The sequence below is a fragment of the Pseudophryne corroboree genome, chromosome 10 (assembly GCF_028390025.1).
Source record: "Pseudophryne corroboree isolate aPseCor3 chromosome 10, aPseCor3.hap2, whole genome shotgun sequence".
NCBI lineage: Eukaryota > Metazoa > Chordata > Amphibia > Anura > Myobatrachidae > Pseudophryne > Pseudophryne corroboree.
In genome coordinates, this window is record NC_086453.1 from 56,132,294 (window position 1) to 56,157,383 (window position 25,090).

The window sequence follows — 25,090 nt, forward strand, 5'->3', positions numbered from 1 at the left end:
GACCCCCTGTGTGCTGTATGTAATGTTAACACATCCTAGTACTGGTACTTATGTCTTGTATACTGGATACATTTCTTCAGATTTTCCTTATTGGAAGAACCAGTTCTATTTGGCTAAAAAATTATTTGTTTTCACATATTTATTAGTAAGTGTATAAATAACAAAAAAAGTTTTTTTTTATTTTTTATTTCACACTTTTAAACATCTAGAAATTGATGAAAGGGGCTTGCTTACAAAGTACAAAAGTGAACTGTGAAAACATGTTTCATTAACCATAAACAATGTAACATTAAGCCTTGTGCCCACTCCCCACATGCCAGGCAGCCTGGAGAATCAGGAGTGCAGGCATTTCATTGCTGGCTTCCAGCAGCATTCTGAAACTGATTTCCCCATCTGACAGTGTCTAATGTTACCCCTCCTACTCCCACCCAAGCCTCCTCCTTTCCTGGCCATCTCCAGTCCCAGCTAGCTGGCAGGGAGCTGTAAGTCATCATCTGCAAGCAAGGCAAGGACGGGGAGAGGGAGCGGGACTGCAGGCAGAGACTGCTTTGGTAAGTGCTCTGCTGTCTGCTTATTCTTCTCTCTGTGTCTTTCATTGTCTGCATGTGATCTGCAGTTATATCCTGAGGTTGCATTTGGAGCACTCTGTCTGCACCCAGTTACCAGGTAACAGCTGAGGTTACCAGGCTGGAAAACTGAGGATGAACCACAGCATTTAAAACTGGGACAAAGTGAATAAAACTATTATACTGCACTAAGTATGCCATTGTAAACTGAGTTTTGTGCCTTTTCTACCTTCACCTTGACAGTCTCTTGTCTAAAGTGTTTGTGACGCTCGGCTACAACCAGAGACGGGACATTTAACAGCTTGGGCGTTGCTTTGCTGGCATATGAATGGTCATATTTGATTGCACGTTAGGAACTGTCTATCTGAACAAGTGCAATCATTTTTGCAGCTTGCTCCCTGGAGATATTGCTAGAACCCCAATCTATACAGGGCCAGTGAAGCTTATTGGACTTGCAGGCCAAACGCAGCTAAGTGGTAACTATTGCAATATTTAAAACCATATTTACTAAGTGATATATCTGGTTGTCTTCCTGTGACATACTGATATGAAGCCATGACCAGTGCCACACGTCTGTAGCCGTCTCATTTTGGCAGGTTCAACAAAATGACTGTCAATGCTGGAAATTCTATTATTAATGGTGATCACATGTTTTGTATGTGACGTTAAGAAAGAGTTTTTGTTAGAATAAAACTATTAGCACTAAAAAAAAAAACATTATAGAAATTGCCCTGTGTTTCTCCAGCTGTTTGGAGCTTTAAAAAGTAGAACCGTAAAAGCCTGTAGGCTGTTGGTGAATATTAAGTTGGGATTCAATGTACAGTAGCAGTCCGGTGAGTTAGCATTTTCTTCTATGTCCAACGGTCTAACAAAGGGATGTATTCTACCCACTGTGTTGGATGAGGGGGAAAAAAATGTGATATAGGGGACACACTGTATGGCTCTTTCATTTTACCTGTCTGCAAGCAATGTGCCGCCAGCGTTCCTGACAGAGCTCTCAGTGGGGCAGATGTATTATGGAGAAGGGATAAAGAAGTGATAAACCAGTGATATGTGCAAGGTGATAATGCACCAGCCAGTCATTACAGATTTGAAAAATGACAGTTAGGAGCTGATTGGCTGGTGCGTTATCACTTTGCACTTATCGCAGCTTTATCACTTCTCTAGGCTTAATACATCTGCCCTAGTGAACGTAGGCCCAGACATCCATGTTTGACATTATTGGGCTATCAGTGAAATGTGGACTATAGTCTGCAATCAGTCTGAGGGAGAGAACAACAGTCACAGACTCTAGGCAACATAGACATAGGCATTCGGCCCGTCAGCCAGTCTCCCAGCTGTCAGACCCCTATGAAGAGGCCTTTCATTATATTTGAAAAGCTTTGAGGAAGTGCCACAAGAATACAGTACCCATTGCAATAATGCTCTTCTGTTTGTTTTGGAGCCAGCAAAATAATGTGATCCCAGCCCAGCTATCACAAGATAAATCACCCTCCTGATATATTTAAATAATTTTTTTATTTTGTTGCCATGGCTTCCAGAGAATCTCTCGTATCCAACTTTATTGCTTATTTCAGGGGCCTCCTCCTGAAACATTCTAATATTTAAGGCGCCCTTTGACTAGACTCCTGGCTGCTAGCAGGGGAAAGTAAAAGTATTTTATTGGGAAAAGAGGTTCTGCTCACACCTCCCCAGCTGTTGGCTACAGTAATATCAGGAGAATGCTTCGGGAAGCTTCTCTGCTTCATCCACCTCTCTGCCCATCGTCTCCAAGACGGTGCCCCTGAGAGAGCGGGGAGAGATAGAGCCAAGGAACCTTTACAGTCGTAAAATGCAGTGCGCTTGTGGATTTCCAGACATTTCAGCACAGCTGTGCGAGCAGAGTGGCCCAGCCACTGGGATGATAGATGAGGTGATTTGGGGAGATAAATGGGGAAAAATGTATCTAGTCAAAGTCTAAAAATAGCAGAGATCGAAAGTATTCAACATGATTAGCAATAAAAGTATGAGGCATAAAAACTGTAGCGCTGGGGAGAGAGGAAAATAAAGGCATACACACCTACCGGTCTTATCCACCTATTATGTGGGATGTCGTCTAAGGTAGTCATCTATAACAGCTGTAAAATTGCTATGGATTTGACAGCTGCCCCCCACTACATCCTCCTGTGTGACCACTTAAGACATGGCCGTTTCACCAGGTACTTTGTGCGACCGGTTTGGTAGTGCAGAGGTGCTACAGTCATGTCATGTGAGGCCAGGCAACCGGTACTAACTTGTAATATAGATATGTTTACTCCACGCATTAGGTAATAAGGCTTTACTATACTCACTCATAGTACTGAGATACTGTTTTCTTCAGGGCCCCGTATAATCACATAGCATGGATGCAATTACACTGAAATTTGTATTTTATTGAGATATATATATTCATTTATTTTGTGGTGCTTGATGCCATTTAGCAATTTCATACAGGGAAATAAATGCATACCGTATTTGTCGGTATTCAGAGCGGTACACATCTGCTGGTTGCACCCCCCCATTCGTACACTAGGCATAACCATTGTCATCTATAGTAGCTACCATCGATGTTTGCCACCAGTGGTGGATGATTTTGCCATCGAAGGCTGACAGCAGCAATTTCAGTTTTTTTTTTCTTCCAACAGACAACACTAAGGGTGTGTACACACGGTGAGATATTTTCTTTCGATTTTGACTATATAGTCAAAATCGCAAGAAAAGTTAGTGCAGATCGCAAGGTGAAAGTCACCTTTCGATCCCGATGCGCGTTCCAGCCAGGTCGGCATCACAAGAAAAGATAGACTGTGCAGGCAAGTCAGTCCTTGCTAGATCGGTGTACTATCTAGTTCATCTCACATGTCAATGACATCTCTAAGCCCCGCTCCTAATGGAACGGGTATCGGTCGTTGGATAGACACAACTTAGGTTGACAGTCATTAGGTCGACAAGTACTAGGTCGACAGGTCAAAAGGTCGACATGAGTTTTTTTTACTGCTTTTGGCGTCGTTTTCTTCGTAAAGTGACGGGGAACCCCAATTAGTGCACCGTGTCCCCTCGGGCAAGGTGCTTCGCTCCGCTACCGCTTCACTCTGGCACAGGTTACCGTTCCAATCGTAGTCCACGTGGATCGTTAAGTATGAAAAAAATCCCCAAAAATAAAAAAGAAATGTGAAAAACTCATGTCGACCTAGTACATGTCGAACTAATGACCTTGTCGACACATTGACCATGTCGATGTAATGCATGTCGACCTTCTGTGGTCAACCTAATGACTGTCGACCTAAGCTGTGTTGACCTGATTGTAGTAGATGGTGTAAACCACCAATGGTTTCCCCGACTGATATAAACTCACCCATCGATGACCATACAGTGTGGTTTCATAACCATCATCGTTATCAGTTCACAATTGTAACAGACCAATCCTCGTGCAACAGTTTTATGCTTTCATCCAACTCTGCGTAGACCACAGTTCCATTAACATACCCTCAGTGAACACTGCATACTGGTATACGCCCAATAACAGACCAGTCATGGCCCTTCAGCCACAAGTGGGGATGAGACTGAAAAACTTCTGGCGTTGCATCACCCATACACTTGATTTCGGGGCAGTGCTATAACACGCAAGATACTGTACACTCCAGAAATGGGAGTTTGTTTAACTCTGCATTCACCTAATTTTAGGATCTTGTTAGGGAGCTGTGACGTTTGCATGTTATGTGCTCCAGTTACCGGTTCCCTGTATGTACTAATGCAGGGAAGTAAATCCGAATGATGGAGGCACAATGGGGGTCATTCCGAGTTGATCGCTCGCTAGCTACTTTTTGCAGCCGTGCAAACGCATAGTCGCCGCCCACAGGGGAGTGTATTTTAGCTTTGCAAGGGTGCGAACGCGTGTGCAGCCGAGCGGTACAAAAACAGTCTGTGCAGTTTCTGAGTAGGTCTGAACTTACTCAGCCGCTGTGATCACTTCAGCCTGTCCTGTTCCGGAATAGACGTCAGACACCCGCCCTGCAAACGCTTGGACACGCCTGCGTTTTTGCAACCACTCCCTGAAAATGGTCAGTTGACACCCATAAACGCCCTCTTCCTGTCAATCTTCTTGCGATCGGCTGTGCAAATGGATTCTTTGTTAAATCCATCGCCCAGCAACGATCCGCTTTGTGCAGCGAAAAACGGCAGCGTGCAATCAGGTCGGAATGACCCCCAATGTGCCACCACCATTATCGGCGCCGCTATACTTAGATAGGGTGACGATGAGGATTTCAAAGCTTTGAACAGTCTGTGGCACTGACTGCTCCTATGTATGCAATGTTCGATTCCGCACACTAGCAATGTTGGCTGTCGGAATATACATCCAGGGATTGTGCATAGAAAATATGAATAGCTATTTTTCAATGTTACTCTGTCAGACGCATGTGCCGTGGGGAACTTTAAAGCGTTACATGTGCAGATTCACTGCAAGCGCAGGCCACAGATTCTGAAAGAGGGAGAGTGCTCGTCGCCGGAGAGGTGAGTTAACATCATGTCGATAATTGGCCCTGCTTGACATCGGTAATTAGAGAAGCAAAGTCATGCATTTAAAGATCGTTAATCACAGGGATATTACATCTGCCCCTGTGGGATCCGGTCTGAAGATTGACACGCTCTAGGTCGACAATGTTTAGGTCGACCACTATAGGTCGACAGTCACTAGGTCGACAGAGTTGGAAGGTCGACAGGGTTTCTAGGTCGACGTGCTACGTTTTTCACATTTTTTTTTTTTTACTTTTTCATACTCAATGATCCACGTTGACTACGATTGGAACGGTAATCTATGCCGAGCGCAGCGGTAGAGGAGCGAGGCACCTTGCCCGAAGCATGGCGAGCGAAGCGGTGCACTAATTGGGATTCCTGGTCACTCTACGAAGAAAACGACAGAACCCCCCCCCAAAAAAAACTCATGTCGACCTTTTGACCTGCGACCTAGCACATGTCGACCTAGAAACCCTGTCGACCTTCAAACCCTGTCGGCCTAGTGACTGTCGACCTACAGTGGTCGACCTTCAAACCCTGTCGGCCTAGTGACTGTCGACCTACAGTGGTCGACCTTCAAACCCTGTCGGCCTAGTGACTGTCGACCTACAGTGGTCGACCTAGACACTGTCCATCTAATGATCCACACCCGCCCCTGTATGTGCTTATGACCTCACCATCATTGCAGTTGTTACCATTTTCATTGCATATGTAAGTTATCAAGTAGACCTACTTGAAGAATGTAACAGGGCCTGTTGCAATAATGTCATACTATTCTCAGTATTAGTCATAGGCAAATGCAGAGGGGGCTTGCGGTTGCCTGGAAACCCCTCTCCTCTTGTCCAGCGACTCAGATTATGACAACAATAGCAATAGAATATAATACGATTACTAGAGCTGACGGCACAACATGTAGTTTAAGGGACATGCCCAGTGGTAGCAGCTTCTTCTGTCAAGTTTGCTCTGTGTATGGATTGAACCCTCAATCAGTGCACTGGACTAGAGAGCAGCTGCAAGGAAGAAGAGACAGGCGTCTTACAATGAGGTGGAAGAATGTTTGCTTAGTTAGTGCAGTTCTATCTCCTACTGGTTCTCTAATGTTTGTGTATTTATTCATTATGGAATATTTCTATTTAATAATATTTAATATTAATGCTGTATTCAATACAGTATCCAGTGTATAAAAAGACCAATGTATACATTAATATCCAGGGTTGGTACTAGGTACTTCTACTGCTTTCCAAAACTCCTGCACTTGCTCCAATGTTCCGCAGAGCATGAAATTGTGGATTGTATTTGGAAACCCCCCTCTAGAAATCCTACGTTTGCCACTGTTAGTGTCAGATGGAATACATTTTTTTAAAGTTTGTATGTTGTTTAAGAAACTGTTGTGTGGGTCTGTCAAAAATGATCCGTGTATATACACACAGTTTCCATACAATTTAAGCCATATATGGAAAAGAACTCTCTGGTGCTGTCTCTGCCCGACACCAGATATGCTCAAAATTGTATGATAACTGCTTCATCCTTTGCAAGTGAATATTGTTAAATGCCGGCAATCTTTCATTTCCTATTGACATGCTATACAGCGATTTTTTTTTTTAATTATTAGGACCACATCCCAATAATTGCTAAATGTGCCCCTGAGGCTGATCCGGAGTTGCGTTGAAGTCAATTCTGTAGGCAGGTCTTGCCATTTGTAACCCTGGGGCAGATGTATTATATTAAGACTGGAGACAGCATAAGGAAGTGATAAACCAGTGATAAGTGCAAGATAATAAAGCACCAGCCAATCAACTCCTACCTGTTAATTTACTTATGGGAGCTGATTGGCTGGTGTGTTTATCACCTTGCACTTATCGATCGCAAGGTGTTCTCAAAGTGATTGACAGGAAGAGGACGTTTGGGGGTGGTACTGGCCGTTTTCTGGGAGTGTCAGGAAAAACGTAGGCGTTCCCAAGCGTTTTCTGGGCGGGTGTGTGGTGTCAGCTCCGGCACTGATCAGCCTGTTTTTTTCCGCACTGTAGGAGTAAGTCCTGGGCTACGCACAGATCGCACAGACTGGGAAAATCATTGATGGTGAGTGAGTTGTGAGCGGATTTGCAGCTGTCCGCTGTCTGGCGGAATTTTCGCACGGCGTACACATGCATTCACACACTTGCACGGGGCGGGTTTTCACTCTCCCTGGGCGGCAACTGATCGCAGACCTCTGCAAATTTGCAGCCCAGCGATCAGGTCAGAATTAGGCACTTAGGTGAACATGTACTGGCCAACCTGTGGCTCTCCAGATGTTGTAAAACTACAAGTCCCATCATGCTTTGCCACGGTTTTGCTATTAGGGAATGCTAGAACTGTGGCAGGGAATGCTGGGATTTGTAGTTTCACAACATCTGGAGAGCCACAGGTTGGCCAGGCCTGTACTAAGTAGCGATAAAAGTGGAGAAGTGAGCCAGTGGAGAAGTTGCTCATGGCAACCAATCAGCATTGACGTAACATTTCTAATTTGCATGCTATACAGTTGTATGGAGCTGCTGATTGGTTGCCATGGGAAATTCCTCCACTGGCTCACTTCTCCACTTTTATCACTGCTTAGTACATGCCCCCCATAGTTCTGTGTACGTAATGCCAGTGTAAGTGCGGCCCATAAGATTTTGGGGCACAATGTAGAAAAGACCAGAGGCCAGCAGCTGCTGAACAGACACCTGAGAAAGCAGAGCTAGTAAGCCAGTCTGTATTGGAAGCAGCCTCAGGCAGCTGAGCTCTGACTGACAGATTTGCTTCTGTAGCAGCTCTTATTAGTTTCGCCAGTGATGGATTCCTCTGTCCTGTCTACATTAGAGTCATACCAGAGTATTTATAAACGTTACTGGTGTGCTGCAAACTGTACACTTACACTCAGCGCATGCCAGGGTGGGTCTCTCCTTCTCCTGTCCTCATGTGCAGGCGGCTATACATAGCACACTACTGTGTGCTCCTCACTGCGCCTCACGCCCTCCACCACAGCCATGATTAGGGAGAGAGAAGCTCTGTTTTGTTTTTTCCCCCCACATTGTTTTATATTTCTGACTTCTCTGTGTCTCTTAGCAAAGTCTTTATATCACTCAGATAGAGCTGGCTATACAGTGACTGTGTATGCTTTGTTCACTCTTTCTATGTAGTGCTCTGTACAGTGCATATAATTGTATTCAGTGCTACACTAGACAGAACTGTTGGCGCAGTTTCCCTTCCCAGTCAAGCTCAGAATGTAGTTTTTGACACATGAAGACAAAGACTTTTCCAAGCTTACAAGAGGTAACACTGGCTTTCTGGAAAATATACTGGAGTCACTGCTATAGGGTCAGAACTATTAAGCATAGAGCACCACGCAGTTGGGTCTGTTGACTCAATTCTATACAATGAATTCTATACAGTGTGCAGAGATCAGGGCTTGACAAATGTTTGAATCAAAGAGCCAGCTTAAACATTTAGGAGCCTGGAAAATGTGAATATATCTTTAGATGGTATCTGTTGATAAAAAGCAGACCATGCGTCCCCATCTAATATACACGTAGCTCACCCATTACACACTTTATACCTCATTCAGTTCACATCATAACCCTTCCGTATGGGGTTCACTACCCTTCTGTATGCCCTTCCCTCTCTCCAACTCAGTCTTCTTCATCTCACGCCTATGTCCCTCTCTCATTCCTCACACTCACCATCACTACACCCACAGTACCCGTCTCCACTACTCTCTTCTTACTCTTATAATCACTATCGCCCAGTGTCAGGCTACACGTGGGAGCCACCTCAGAATTAACCACACATGGGGAACCCCTACACGGGATTGACCTGGCCTAAGGATAAACTGGTCAGATTTCATGTGGGTCCCAATATTTGCGTGTTTCGCCCAGCAGAATGTGCATACTGGGGGCACAATGCGTCAGGATGTGCATACTGGGGGGTGCTGCCTTGTTACTGGGGGCACTGTGTGTCAGAATGCGCATACTGGGTGCACTATGTGGCAAAATGGCAGAATGTGCATACTGGGGGCACAGTGTGGCCAAATGCGCATACTGGGGGCACTGTGTGGCAGAATGTGCATACTGGGGGCACAGTGTGGCAGAATGCGCATACTGGGAGCACTATGTGGCAGAATGTGCATACTTGGGGCACTGTGCGGCAGAATGTGCATACTGCGGGCACTGTGTGGCAGAATGTGCATACTTGGGGCACAGTGTGGCAGAATGCGCCCACTGGGGGCACTATGTGCATACTTGGGGCACTGTGCGGCAGAATGTGCATACTGGGGGCACTGTGTGGCAGAATGTGCATACTGGGGGCACAGTGTGGCAGAATGCGCATACTGGGGGCACTATGTGGCAGAATGTGCATACTGGGTGCAAGGTGTGGCAGAATGCACATACTTGGGGCACTGTGGCAGAATGTGCCTACTGGGGGCACTGTGCGGAAGAATGTGCCTACTGGGGGCACTGTGCGGAAGAATTCGCATACTGGGGGCACTATGTGGCAGAATGTGCATACTGGGTGTAAGGTGTGGCAGAATGCACATACTTGGGGCACTGTGGCAGAATGTGCCTACTGGGGGCACTGTGCGGCAGAATGTGCATACTGGGGGCACTGTGTGGCAGAATGTGCATACTGGGGGCACTGTGGCAGAATGCGCCTACTGGGGGCACTGTGTGGCAGAATGCACATACTTGGGGCACTGTGGCAGAATGTGCCTACTGGGGGCACTGTGCGGCAGAATGTGCATACTGGGGGCACTGTGTGGCAGAATGTGTATACTGGGGGCACTGTGGCAGAATGCGCCTACTGGGGGCACTGTGCGGCAGAATGTGCATACGGGGGGCACTGTGCGGCAGAATGTACATACTTGGGGTACTGTGCGGCAGAATGTACATACTTGGGGCACTGTGTGGCAGAATGTGCATACTGGGGGCACTTGGCGGCAGAATGTGCATACTGGGGGCACTGTGTGGCAGAATGTGCATACTGGGGGCACTGTGGCAGAATGCGCCTACTGGGGGCATTGTGCGGCAGAATGTACATACTGGGGGCACTGTGCGGCAGAATGTACATACTGGGGGCACTGTGCGGCAGAAAGTACATACTTGAGGCACTGTGCGGCAGAATGTGCATACTGGGGGCACTGTGCGGCAGAATGTGCATACTGGGGGCACTGTGCGGCAGAAAGTACATACTTGAGGCACTGTGCGGCAGAATGTGCATACTGGGGGCACTGTGCGGCAGAATGTGCATACTGGGGGCACTGTGTGGCAGAATGTGCATACTGGGGGCACTGTGGCAGAATGCGCCTACTGGGGTCACTGTGTGGCAGAATGCGCCTACTGGGGGCACTGTGTGGCAGAATGCGCCTACTGGGGGCACTGTGTGGCAGAATGCGCCTACTGGGGGCACTGTGTGGCAGAATGCGCATACTGGGGGCACTGTGGCAGAATGCGCATACTGGGGGCACTATGCGGCAGAATGTGCATACTAGGGGCACTGTGTGGCAGAATGTACATACTGGGGGCACTATGCGGCAGAATTACATACTGGGGGCACTGTGCGGCAGAATGTGCATACTGGGGGCACTGTGAGGCAGAATGTGCATACTGGGGGCACTATGCGGCAGAATTACATACTGGGGGCACTGTGCGGCAGAATGTGCATACTGGGGGCACTGTGAGGCAGAATGTACATACTGGGGGCACTATGCGGCAGAATTACATACTGGAGGCACTGTGCGGCAGAATGTGCATACTGGGGGGCACTGTGTGGCAGAATGCGCATACTGGGGGCACTGTGTGGCAGAATGTACATACTTGAGGCACTGTGCGGCAGAATGTGCATACTGGGGGCACGGTGCGGCAAAATGTGCATACTGGGGGCACGGTGCGGCAGAATGGGCATACTGGGGGCACAGTGAGGCAGAATGGGCATACTGGGGGCATGGTGTGGCAGAATGGGCATACTGGGGGCACGGTGCGGCAGAATGGGCATACTGGGGGCACAGTGAGGCAGAATGGGCATAATGGCGGCACGGTACGGCAGAATGGGCATACTGGGGGCACGGTGCGGCAGAATGGGCATACTGGGGGCATGGTGTGGCAGAATGGGCATACTGGGGGCACAATGTGGCAGAATATGCATAATGGCGGCACGGTACGGCAGAATGGGCATACTGGGGGCACTGTGCGGCAGAATGGGCATACTGGGGGCACTGTGCGGAAGAATGTGAGCTGGGAGCAATGTGCGACATAATGGCATAATGTAAACTGGGACATAATGGTGTGGCATACAGATGTGTCCTCATACAATTAGCCTCAATACCAGGGGTGGGCAATTATTTCAGCTGGGGGGCCGCTTAACACTTCCAGTGAATATTCGAGGGCCACACACAAAATACTCAAAAAGAGTCCCCTTTTTACACATTACGGCAGATAGCGTCCCCTTTTTACACATTACAGCAGACATCGTCCCCCTTTTTACACATTACAGCAGACAGCACCCCCGTTTTTACACATTACGGCAGACATTGTCCCCCTTTTTACACATTACGGCAGACTGCGTCCCCTTTTTACTCATTACGGCAGACATCGTCCCCCTTTTTACACATTACAGCAGACAGCGCCCCCGTTTTACACATTACGGCAGACATCGTCCCCTTTTTACACATTACAGCAGACAGCGCCCCCGTTTTTACACATTACAGCAGACATTGTCCCCCTTTTTACACATTACGGCAGACTGCGCCCCCTTTTTACACATTACGGCAGACATCGTCCCCCTTTTTACACATTACAGCAGACAGCGCCCCCGGGTACTAATGGTTCCCTGAAGGAGGTCTATTATTGGGATCCCGGTGCCCTCCGGAGGGGACTTTACTTCTAGTCAACGGTTGTGCTGCCCGTGTCCAGTATATATATATATATATATATATATATATATACACACACACATATATATATATATATATACAGTATATGTTTACAAATACTCACACACACACACACACACACACACACACACACACACACACACACACATATATATATATATAGTACACACAAACACACATTACGTATACACACCAAGCCAACACGATACAGAGCCAAATATTCCAATTTAATAAATAGCAGCATTATAAAAAAAAAACTAAGAAAAAAAAAATACAGCCAGCTTACTTTTGTCTCTGCTGCTGGCAGGCTACAAGTGACACTAGGGATTGCCATCCGTAAGTGACAGGAGAGCGAGAGTGAGAGCTCGTCCCTCCACTCATGCACCCTCCGCTGGCTCCACGTTCCACGCTTCTTTTTGCACTGCAGCCTGCATGCCCAGTAAATGACTGAGCCGTAGGCTGCACGTTTACTCTCCATTGGACAGCTGAGCCGTTGCAGCTGTCCTTCACTTCTATGCGGTGCCGCGGCTGTAATTAGGTTGTCAGGGCAACCCATGGGGAGCGCAGCGCCGCAGATCGGAGGTCTGATCTGTGTGCGGGCGCAGGGGGCCCTTTTAGGAAGGGGGGGGGCTGGGGTACTTACACCCCCCCCCCCGGGCTCCCCCCTTAATCCGGCTCTGCGCCCAGCGCGAATGGTAGCAGAGGAAATCCCGGTCAGCTGACCCTGTGACGTGACCGGGATTTCCTCAGCGGCGCCTCGTCTGAGAGCAGTGCAATGACAAGCGGCCTGTCGGGCCGCTTGTCATTGCACTCTAATGGGGCACAGCGGGCCAGGCACGATCGGTCCGCGGGCCGCATCCGGCCCGCGGGCCACCTGTTGCCCACCCCTACTCAATACGCTATGTGACACAAGATGCTAGGCGCAAGTGAGCCGCCAGGTTCTGTTCGACTCTGCTAGCGTTTGGTGTCTTTTTACCTGAGAATGCATCTTAAGTCGCAACTCAGTGCAACTAGGATGCACCAGGAGACTGTGCTGATTAATTTGATATGCAATACTGTGTGTGACTGAGCCTGCATACATAGCACAATAGAACGTGGCATGGAAATAAGCTGCATCGTAGCACTTCGTATACAGCGACTCAGTCGCACACAGATATAAAAGTGTTGCATATCAAATTTTTCTCTTACGTCCTAGAGGATGCTGGGGACTCCGTAAGGACCATGGGGTATAGACGGGCTCCGCAGGAGATAGGGCACCTAAAAAGAACTTTGACTATGGGTGTGCACTGGCTCCTCCCTCTATGCCCCTCCTCCAGACCTCAGTTAGATTCTGTGCCCAGAGGAGAATGGGTGCACTGCAGAGAGCTCTCCAGAGTTTTCTGTGGAAGAAGAATTTGTTAGGTTTTTTATTTTCAGGGAGTCCTGTTGGCAACAGGCTCCCTGCATCGTGGTAGAGCAAAGAAAAAGTAAAACTCTTCACCATGAGTGGTGAAGAGAAAACAGGCACTGTAACTGAGCTGGTTTCCTAAGCTGCTGTTGGAAACGGGATGATAGCTGTTCACCCCAAAAAAACATACATATGAATAAACAAGAAATGCCAACTGCGCTCAAAAATATATTTTTATATATAATTAAAATTGATATCACAGATACACATACACATATAAACACCTAAGTACTAAAATCAGGCACTACTAGTGTTGAAACATACAATATGAGAATTTGAGCCTTAATGAGCCACTCTCTGTAAGTGATTTTTCACTAGGGGCAATCTTTGTGTGAAAAAAAAAAAATATTATTAGCTGATAATCAGCTAATTGTTGGAGGATGTTGTAAAGTCCTGCAACGCATGCGTTGATGTGCAAAAAAAACCGGTATCCAGATGAAGGAGGATATTTACCAAGTCCTTGGTGGTAGTTCAGCCGGGTATCCCACCTGGCGGGGTTCTGGAGCAAACTCTCTATCCCTCGCAGCAAAGATGGTGGTTCTCCCTTTATTGATATCCACACCAAAAAGGACTGGAATCTCCAGATGGTAAACAGCGCAGGCCCGGCGACAGGGGGGGTCAAAGGGGACATCTGTCCCGGGCCCCAACATTGTGAGGGGCCCCAAAGTACACCTGCAGCAGTGCAGCAGCTGCAGCATGGATTTAAGGTTGCAATTGTAAGTATAAGTATTGATATTGCGGCGTCGCGCCGCCCGCCCGCTGTGTGAAGCTCCCAGACCCCCAGGTCAGCTGTCCGGAACTCCCGAAGTCCCCGTGTGCTGAGACGTCGCGCACAGCTATGCACGACACCGCTGCGTCTTCCACTTCTCTCCTCCCCGTCCGCCCTGTGTCTCTGCTGTGAGGAGCAGCCAAGCAGGAGCGGGACTGCAGTGCGGCTATAGAGACCGCAAGGCCGGTGCGGCTCGCAGACAGACTGAGGAATAAAACAGCCTCGGCAGGCTGTCAGCTTGTGGAGACTCGGAGCCTTGTCTGGATGGCGTGCGGCTATATATACTGGTAAGTGTGCGCTCTTGGCTCTCCAGGATATTGGGGCTTTGGAACTAGGCTTCTGAAAGGAGCTGATAAATGATTTCTTGACTCACTGGATAGAACAATATTAATAGAATTGTATGTTAAATATGCTTATCCAGGGTGTTTATGTTATGTGAGATTTATTTTATTGATTAATGCCATTGTTGTTTTTACAATGTTTTGTATATTAAACATATACTTCTTTTAATATTGTTCTATCCAGTCAATAAATAATTTATCGGCTCCACCACCTCTTTGTTTTTATATATTGTTTATTGTGGGTCTGACTACCCCCTTTTTTATGATGGCAGCTTACAGCAAACATACCATTTCAAGTGCCTGGATTGTATTTATTTACCATTTTAGCTTCTGAAAGGACTGTTGCCTGCGGAATGTAGTTGGGATCCAAGCAGTCAGAATGGTGACGCCGGCATCCCAACTGCCGGAATCCCGAACGTAAGTATGCCAAGGAGGTTTAGGGTAAGGCTGCGGGGGGAGGGTTAGGCCGTGGGGGGAGGATTAGGTTTGCAGGTAGGGATGTCTGGGTCTGAGATAAAGGGGGGGTTGGGGAGGGGGTGGGGGGCCCGCAGAGATCTCAGTGTACCGGGCCCCAAGATTTCTGTTGCCGGCCCTGAAACAGCGTCCTGTATATCACTTACAGGAGTCCTCAAAGATGCCCAGGTCAGAGATGTGGCCCCATCTCTGACCTGGGCATCTTTGAGGACTCCTGCAAGTGATATACAGGACGCTGTTTACCATCTGGAGATTCCAGTCCTTTTTGGTGTGGATATCAATAAAGGGAGAACCACCATCTTTGCTGCGAGGGATAGAGAGTTTGCTCCAGAACCCCGCCAGGTGGGATACCCGGCTGAACTACCACCAAGGACTTGGTAAATATCCTCCTTCATCTGGATACCGGTTTTTTTTGCACATCAACGCATGCGTTGCAGGACTTTACAACATCCTCCAACAATTAGCTGATTATCAGCTAATAATAATTTTTTTTTTCACACAAAGATTGCCCCTAGTGAAAAATCACTTACAGAGAGTGGCTCATTAAGGCTCAAATTCTCATATTGTATGTTTCAACACTAGTAGTGCCTGATTTTAGTACTTAGGTGTTTATATGTATATGTGTATCTGTGATATCAATTTTAATTATATATAAAAATATATTTTTGAGCGCAGTTGGCATTTCTTGTTTATCCCTGCATCGTGGGACTGAGGAGAGAGAAGCAGAGCTGGCTTGTCAAGTTGGGCACTGTTTCTAAGGCTACTGGACACCATTAGCTCCAGAGGGAGTCGGAACACAGGTCTCACCTGGGGTTCGTCCCGGAGCCGCGCCGCCGTCCTCCTCACAGATGCCGAAGATATAAGCCAGGTGAGTATGAGAAGGCAAAGAAGACATCAGGCAGCAGAAGACATCAGATCTTCATGAGGTAAGCGCGCAGCGGTATGCTGCGCGCCATTGATCCCAGTACACACACACAAGCAGGCACTGAAGGGTGCAGGGCGCAGGGGGGGCGCCCTGGGCAGCAAGTTTCCTCATTTTTTGGCAATATAAAGCAGGATTAGGCTATGGGACAGTAAATCCTAAAATCCCCCGCCATTTTTTATATAGAATTACTGGGACCGAAGCCCGCCGTCGGGTGGGCGGGGCTTGATCTTCAGCACTAACCAGCGCCATTTTCTTCACAGAAACTGCATGAGATACGCTGGCTCTCTGATCTCTCCTCTGCTGAACTTCACAGGCTGGAAAAAAGAGGAGGGGGGCACTTTGGCGACGCAGTTAGTGGGAATTGAGGTTATATATATAAAAAGCGCTATCTGGTCATATATATTCCAGTGTTTTTAGGTGCTGGGTGTGTGCTGGCATACTCTCTTTCTGTCTCTCCTAAGGGCCTGGTTGGGGTTTTGTCCCCTTATAGGTTAATCCCTGTGTGTGTGGGGTGTCGGTACGTGTGTGTCGACATGTCTGAGGCGGAAGGCTTCTCCAAGGAGGAGGTGGAGCAAATGAGTGGTGTGTCCCCGTCGGTTGTGCCGACTCAGGATTGGATGGACATGTGGCATATGTTGAATGCAAGTGTGGCATCATTACATAAAAGGCTTGATAAGGCTGAATTAGGGGGGACATCAGGGGGTCAATCCTCGGATTGGACCGACTCACAGGGCCTGTCGGGGTCTCAAAAGCGTCCCTTAACACAAGACACTACTACCGACACGGATTCTGATTCCAGTGTCGACTATGACGAAGTAAAATTGCACCCTAGGGTGACTAAAACCATTCAGTGTATGATTGTGGCAATAAGGGATGTGTTGCATATTGAGGATGAACCCTCGGCCCCCGACACAAGGGTACACATGTTTAAGGGAAAGAAACAGATTATTAATTTTCCCACATCTCATGAATTAAATTATTTCTTTGGAAATGCTTGGGAGACTCCGGAAAAGAGACCGCAGATCCCCAAAAGAATTTATATGGCATACCCCTTCCCTAAACAGAACAGGGAGATTTGGGAATCACCCCCCACTGTGGACAAGGCCCTGACGCGCTTGTCCAAGAAAGTGGCGCTACCGTCTCCTGATACAGCGGCCCTTAAGGACCCTGCAGATCGCAGGCAAGAAACTACCTTAAAGTGTATTTATTCTCATACGGGTGCTGTGCTAAGACCGACAATTGCGTCGGCATGGGTGTGTAGCGCAATTGCAGCTTGGACAGATGAGCTGACAGATCACTTTGATAATATGGATAAGGATACTATATTCTTAACTCTAGCCCATATAAAAGACGCAGTCTTATTTATAAGGGATGCTCAAAGGGACATTGGATTGCTAGCTTCTAGGGCCAATGCCATGTCTATCTCGGCGAGAAGATCCTTATGGACTCGCCAATGGACGGGTGATGCGGATTCCAAAAAACATATGGAAGTACTACCCTATAAGGGAGATGTATTGTTTGGGGATGGGCTGACGGACCTGGTTTCCACAGCTACAGCAGGTAAATCAAATTTTTTACCATATATTCCCCAACAGCAAAAGAAAGTACCACCCTATCAGATGCAGTCCTTTCGGTCGCACAAGTCCAAAAGAGGTCGGGGATCCTCTTTCCTCGCCAGAGGTAAGGGCAGAGGCAAGAGAGCACCTGCTTCGGCAGGTGCCCAGGAACAAAAGTCCTTCCCGGCTGCTCCAAAACCCACAACATGACGCTGGGGCTCCCCTGAGGGAGTCCGCACCGGTGGGGGCACGTCTTCGACTTTTCAGTCAGGCCTGGGTCAGATGAGACCTGAATCCCTGGGTGTTGGAAATAGTTTCCCAGGGTTACAAACTGGAATTCGAGGAGGTGCCCCCGCGCCGATTTTTCAAATCGGCCCTACCAGCTTCCACATCGGAAAGGGATGTAGTGTTAGCTGCAATTCAAACGCTGTGTATACAGCAAGTGATAATCAAGGTTCCCCTGCACCAGCAGGGAAGAGGTTACTATTCAACCCTATTTGTGGTCCCGAAACCGGATGGTTCGGTCAGACCTATTTTGAATCTGAAATCCCTAAACCTGCACATAAAAAGATTCAAATTCAAAATGGAATCACTCAGAGCGATAATAGCCAACATGGAGGAGGGGGAGTTTATGGTGTCTCTGGACATAATCATGCGTACCTTCATGTCCCCATATATGCCCCCCTTCAGGAATACCTGAGATTCGCTGTACAGGATTGTCATTACCAATTTCAGACGTTGCCGTTTGGACTTTCCACGGCCCCGAGGATTTTTACCAAGAAAATGGCGGAAATGATGGTGGTCCTGCGCAAGCATGGAGTCACAATTATCCCATACTTGGAGGATCTCCTGATAAAAGCGAGATCAAGAGAGAAATTGCTGAGCAGTGTGGCGCTCTCTCTGAGAGTGCTCAAGCAACACGGTTGGATTCTAAATCTACCGAAGTCACAGTTTATTCCAACAACTCGACTACCGGTCCTAGGTATGATACTGGATACGGAACAAATGAAGGTCTTCCTCCCAATAGAGAAAGCCCAGGACATCCAGAACATGGTCAGAGACCTGCTAAAACCGAAAAGGGTGTCAGTTCACCAATGCACTCGAGTTCTGGGAAAAATGGTGGCGGCCTACGAGGCCATTCCCTTCGGAAGGTTCCATGCAAGGACTTTTCAATGGGACCTTCTGGACAAGTGGTCCGGGTCCCATCTGCACTTACATCGGAAAATAACTCTGTCCCCAGGAGCCAGAGTGTCTCTCCTGTGGTGGTTGCAAAGTGCTCACCTGCTGGAGGGTCGCAGGTTCGGAATTCAGGATTGGATCCTGGTTACCACGGACGCGAGCCTCCGAGGATGGGGAGCGGTCACACAAGGAAAAATTTTTCAGGGTCTTTGGTCAGACCAGGAGTCCTGTCTACACATCAATGTGTTGGAACTCAGGGCCATTTACAACGGCCTTCGACAAGCGGAGAGTCTTCTTCGAAACCTACCGGTTCTGATTCAATCAGACAATGTCACAGCAGTGGCTCATGTGAACCGCCAAGGCGGGACAAGAAGCAGAGTCGCGATGGCGGAAGCCACCAGGATTCTTCGCTGGGCGGAAAATCATGTAAGCGCTCTGTCGGCTGTCTTCATTCCGGGAGTGGACAACTGGGAAGCAGACTTCCTCAGCAGACACGATCTCCATCCAAGAGAGTGGGGACTTCATCAAGAAGTCTTTGCAGACATAACACGTCTTTGGGGAACTCCTCAAATAGACATGATGGCGTCACGCCTCAAAAAAAACTTCGGAGGTACTGTGCCAGGTCTCGGGACCCTCAGGCAGTGGCTGTAGACACTCTAATAACACTGTGGGTGTTCAAATCGGTCTACGTGTTTCCTCATCTTCCTCTCATCACAAAAGTGTTGAGGATCATAAGGCAAAGAAGAGTACAGACGATACTCGTTGTCCCAGACTGGCCTCGAAGGGCCTGGTACTCAGATCTACAAGAGATGCTCACAGGAGATCCCTGGCCTCTTCCTCTGAGGGAAGACCTGTTGCAACAGGGGCCCTGTGTATTTCAAGACTTACCGCGGTTATGTTTGACGGCATGGCGGTTGAACGCCAAATCCTAGCGAAAAAGGGGATTCCGGAAGAGGTCATCCCTACTTTAATAAAGGCTAGGAAGGAGGTGACGGTTAAGCATTATCACCGTATCTGGCGAAAGTATGTGTCTTGGTGTGAAACCAAGAATGCACCTACGGAAGATTTTCATCTGGGTCGTTTTCTCCACTTCCTACAGACAGGAGTGGATATGGGCCTGAAATTAGGCTCTGTTAAGGTACAGATTTCGGCCCTCTCGATTTTCTTTCAGAAGGAGTTGGCTTCTCTTCCAGAAGTCCAGACGTTTGTAAAGGGAGTGCTGCACATCCAGCCTCCTTTTGTGACTCCAGTGGCACCGTGGGACCTCAACGTGGTGTTGCAGTTCCTAAAATCACACTGGTTTGAACCGCTTAACAAGGTTGAGTTGAAATTTCTTACTTGGAAGGTGGTCATGTTGTTGGCCTTGGCATCAGCAAGGCGAGTGTCAGAATTGGCGGCTTTGTCACACAAAAGCCCCTACTTGATTTTTCATGTGGATCGAGCTGAATTGAGGATACGTCCGCAATTTTTGCCTAAGGTGGTTTCTTCATTCCATGTGAATTAACCTATTGTGGTGCCTGTGGCTTCAAGTGACCTGGACGATTCCAGATCCCTGGACGTAGTCAGGGCCTTAAAGATTTATGTAGCCAGGACGGCTAGAATTAGGAAAACATAGGCTCTGTTTGTCCTGTATGCTGCCAATAAGATTGGCGCACCTGCTTCGATGCAGACTATTGCTCGCTGGATCTGTAATACGATTCAGCAGGCTCTTTCTACGGCTGGATTGCCGGTACCAAATTCGGTTAAGGCCCATTCCACTAGGAAGGTGGGCTCTTCTTGGGTGGCTGCCCGAGGCGTCTCGGCATTACAACTTTGCCGAGCGGCGACTTGGTCGGGGTCAAACACTTTTGCTAAATTCTGCAAGTTTGATACCCTGGCTGATGAGGACCTAGCGTTTGCTCAGTCGGTGCTGCAGAGTCATACGCACTCTCCCGCCCAATTGGATGCTTTGGTATAAACCCCATGGTCCTTACGGAGTCCCCAGCATCTTCTAGGACGTAAGAGAAAATAAGATTTTAAACCTACCGGTAAATCTATTTCTCCTAGTCCGTAGAGGATGCTGGGCGCCCGTCCCAGTGCGGAAACTCTGCAAGACTTGTATATAGTTGTTGCTTACATAAGGGTTCTGTTACAGTTGGAATCGGTCTTGGACCGTTACTGTTATTGTTCATACGGTTAACTGGTTATGTATGATCCAGGTTACACGGTATGCTTGGTGTGGGCTGGTATGAATCTTGCCCTTGGATTTCTAAATCCTGCCTTGTAGTGTCCATCTCCTCTGGGCACAGTTCTCTAACTGAGGTCTGGAGGATGGGCATAGAGGGAGGAGCCAGTGCACACCCATAGTCAAAGTTCTTTTTAGGTGCCCTATCTCCTGCGGAGCCCGTCTATACCCCATGGTCCTTACGGAGTCCCCAGCATCCTCTACGGACTAGGAGAAATAGATTTACCGGTAGGTTTAAAATCTTATTATCAATGCAATCTCCTGGTGCGTCCTTATTGCGGAATGCCAGGCCACATGATTATATGCTGGTGTTGGGAGTCAGAGCAGAGTTCTCACTATGGAGCCCCCTGTGACCGCATAAAGCCCCAGATGCGTTGTGAGGGGTGTGGTGTGTAAGGTCGACAGTAAGTAGGTCGACAGTGTTTGGGTCGACCACTATTGGTTGACAGTAAGTAGGTCGACAGGGTCTTTATGTCGACATGGTCTAGGTCGACAGGTCAAAAGGTAGACTTGAGTTTTTGATTTTTTTGGGTGTCATTTTCTCTGCACAGTGACCGGGAACCCCATTTAGTGTATCGCTTCGCTCGCCATGCTTCGGGCAAGGTGCCTCGTTCCAGTACCGCTGCGCTCGGCACAGGTTACCTTTCCCAATCGTATCCACGTGGATCGTTAAGTATGAAAAAGTAAAAAAAATAAAAAAAAAATGTTTAAACCTCATGTCGACCTTTTGACCTGTTGACCTAGAACATGCCGACCTAATGCCCATGTCGACATAGAAACCCTGTCGACCTACTTACTGCCGACCAATAGTGGTCGACTTAAACATTGTCGACCTAAAGACCGGATCCCGTTGTGAGACAGCACTTGTCAGAGATGGACAGATAACCTCATTCTCATCTGGAACGACTCTCCAGGAGTAAGATGCCATGACCCAATTTTTAGGGCCAGGACAACCTGGTTCCTCAGGCATAGTTTATATGGGTTGGGTTCGGGTGAACCGACCGCCGGTCACCTGACTACATCCCGTTTATATCCAATCCAAGAGCAACACAAAGACACAACTATATAAATGACTTGGTGAAAAACATAGAAAGGAACCACCACAAAGGTAAAACAATATATTTAATAAAAGTTTAAGGAACATATAGAAACCAGTCACTGTATGTTACCTGACAGCTGAAAGCCCATTTGGTAATGGCTATCTCCATTCAGACGTGTCCTGAAATGATGGTTCAGCATGTCTCCACTTTCTAGTGGTCCCTGCACGGTAATACGGACAGGGGAGAGATTACAGCCTGCTTCTGCTCTGTTTACTCAGTCTCTGCTTCAGTTTCAATAGCCAATATTGTGACTATTTGGCGTTCAGCTGTAGCACCTGGAAGAACAGGTATTTGCAGTATTTATGCCTAAATCCTGATTATATCTCTTTCCTCTTGGATGCTTGTCTGTGGTTCATGACGTGGGCCGAGAGAAAAGTTACTAATGTCCTTTATAACAGAATGGTGGAAGATTGCGTTAGTGTCTGCCCACTTTCCACAGTTACTAAACTCTCCCACCCAGGGGATATCACACAAACTGGAGAAGTGTCAGAGCTGGAATTAATCTCTCCAGCAGAACAGTTAAAACCACTTCTATCTAAACTTTTCCTAACTTTCCATGATAGACTGCCAGCGTGTCTGCTGCCTTTAATTTTCCCTATTCCCCCTTCTTCCCATTATGATATCTGCACGGTTGTGATATTTATATAAGAAGCAATGGTGTAAGTAATGGGACGGGCAAAAACTTGCCGTAGCTTCTGCAATAAATTATAATTATATAGTTTTGGAGCTCTAGCTAGCTTCAAAGTGTGATATTTTGCAGAACATTCTTATATCTATGGTGTCTATGTAGTTTCAAGTAGGAAATCTCCTGCCCAGGGAATAGAGAAAACAGGGGCTTAGCCCGAACTTTGTGGGCCTCGTAGCAACATTTTGAAGGGTCCCTTGTCCCAATTCTTCTAGAGACACCTCTCCACAGCAGTTGTTAATATTATGTCCCATAGTAGTGGCCTAGTTCATTTTCTGAACCATAGTAGTGCCCTAGTTATTGTTATGCCTCGTAGTAGTGCCCTAGTTATTGTTATGCCCCGTAGTAGTGCCCTAGTTATTGTTATGCCCCGTAGTAGTGCCCTAGTTAATGTTATGCCCCGTAGTAGTGGCCTAGTTCTTTTTCTGAACCATAGCAGTGCCTTAGTTAATGTTATGCCCCATAGTAGTGCCCTAGTTATTGTTATGCCTCGTAGTAGTGCCCTAGTTAATGTTATGCCCCGTAGTAGTGCCCTAGTTAATGTTATGCCCCGTTGTAGTGCCCTAGTTAATGTTATGCCCCATAGTAGTGCCCTAGTTAATGTTATGCCCCGCTGTAGTGCCCTAGTTATTGTTATGCCCCGTAGTAGTGCCCTAGTTAATGTTATGCCCCATAGTAGTGCCCTAGTTAATGTTATGCCCCGTAGTAGGGCCCTAGTTAATGTTATGCCCCGTAGTAGGGCCCTAGTTATTGTTATGCCCCGTAGTAGTGGCCTAGTTAATGTTATGCCCCGTAGTAGTGCACTAGTTAATGTTATGCCCATAGTAGTGGCCTAGTTAATGTTATGCCCCGTAGTAGTGCCCTAGTTAATGTTATGCCCCATAGTAGTGCCCTAGTTAATGTTATGCCCCATAGTAGTGCCCTAGTTAATGTTATGCCCCGTAGTAGTGCCCTAGTTAATGTTATGCCCCGTAGTAGTGCCCTAGTTAATGTTATGCCCCGTAGTAGGGCCCTAGTTAATGTTATGCCCCGTAGTAGTGCCCTAGTTAATGTTATGCCCCGTAGTAGTGCCCTAGTTAATGTTATGCCCCGTAGTAGGGCCCTAGTTAATGTTATGCCCCGTAGTAGTGCCCTAGTTAATGTTATGCCCCATAGTAGTGCCCTAGTTAATGTTATGCCCCGTAGTAGTGCCCTAGTTAATGTTATGCCCCGTAGTAGTGCCCTAGTTAATGTTATGCCCCGTAGTAGGGCCCTAGTTAATGTTATGCCCCGTAGTAGTGCCCTAGTTAATGTTATGCCCCGTAGTAGTGCCCTAGTTAATGTTATGCCCCGTAGTAGTGCCCTAGTTAATGTTATGCCCCGTAGTAGTGCCCTAGTTAATGTTATGCCCCGTAGTAGTGGCCTAGTTAATGTTATGCCCCGTAGTAGTGGCCTAGTTAATGTTATGCCCCATAGTTGTGCCCCAGTTCACATGATGTCACATTGAAGGGCTGCCAGTACACATCATGCAACACTATACTCCCAATTCACATTATGACATACGGAGATATTTAGTTAGACACAAAAAAAATTGGGGAGAAAAAACAGGCTTTATGTTAATTAGACGCAGTAAATTATTACAGCTAATTGAATATCCCCCAGTTTCCCCATTTCATATTGTGCTACATTACAGTGCCCCGTTTCATATTATGTAACATTATAATGCCCTCCAGTTCATTTTATGCCACATTACAATGAGCAGGTTCAGGGACATAACTAGATCTATGTTAGACCCTAAGGCAAAAGTTTGGAACAGCATTGAAAAATCAATGTAACACATGTAACTGTGATAGGGAAGGTGGGCCCTCTCAGCTGTGGACCCTACAGCAGCTGCACGTTCTGCACCTATGGTAACTACACCCCGTTTATATAACACATGTAACTGTGATAGGGAAGGTGGCCCCTCTCAGCTCTGGGCCCTACAGCAGCTGCACCTATGGTAACTACGCCATTGAGAGGAAATATTCATTTTAATATTTTTCTTAATTGAGAGTCACTCCTTAGTCTTAGAAATACCTCTAAGGAAGGGTCTCGCTCTTATTTATGTGTCATTGGGGCAGTTCAACTAACGGTAATGATGGTTATTCAGTATGGATCACATTAGCGATTCTTAGCGCAGTTTCTTAAAAATCGGGAAACTGCACATGCGATGTGATCGTAGGACCGTTTTGCACAAGTGCAGAACGGGTCCTGCGATCACATTGCAGTATTGCGAACGCGTCTGCCGGATTGACAGGCAGAGGCGTTCGTGATGAGGCCAGCCTGAGTTGTCCATCACTGCACATTTTCCTGTACACCTTAACGGGGCACAAAGAGAAATCAGCGATGTTGGTGTCCGCAAGGTGCCACGG

The 25,090-nt window shown here is 47.4% G+C and overlaps 1 protein-coding gene across 3 annotated transcripts in view; it reads left to right on the forward strand.

Annotated features, from left to right (window-relative positions):
• The first annotated feature begins 443 nt into the window (after window positions 1–443).
• The window catches only part of LOC134965983 (protein kinase C and casein kinase substrate in neurons protein 2-like), a 205,050-nt gene continuing 180,403 nt past the window's right edge, over window positions 444–25,090 (forward strand). Inside the window, exons 1-2 of one of the 3 annotated variants that reach the window (XM_063942431.1) lie at window positions 458–551; window positions 7,124–7,175. The gene's annotated coding sequence lies outside the window, so the exon portion shown is untranslated. Of the gene's footprint in view, window positions 552–7,123; window positions 7,176–25,090 lie in introns of all 3 variants that reach the window. The other 2 variants (XM_063942429.1, XM_063942430.1) reach the window with 2 other exon arrangements.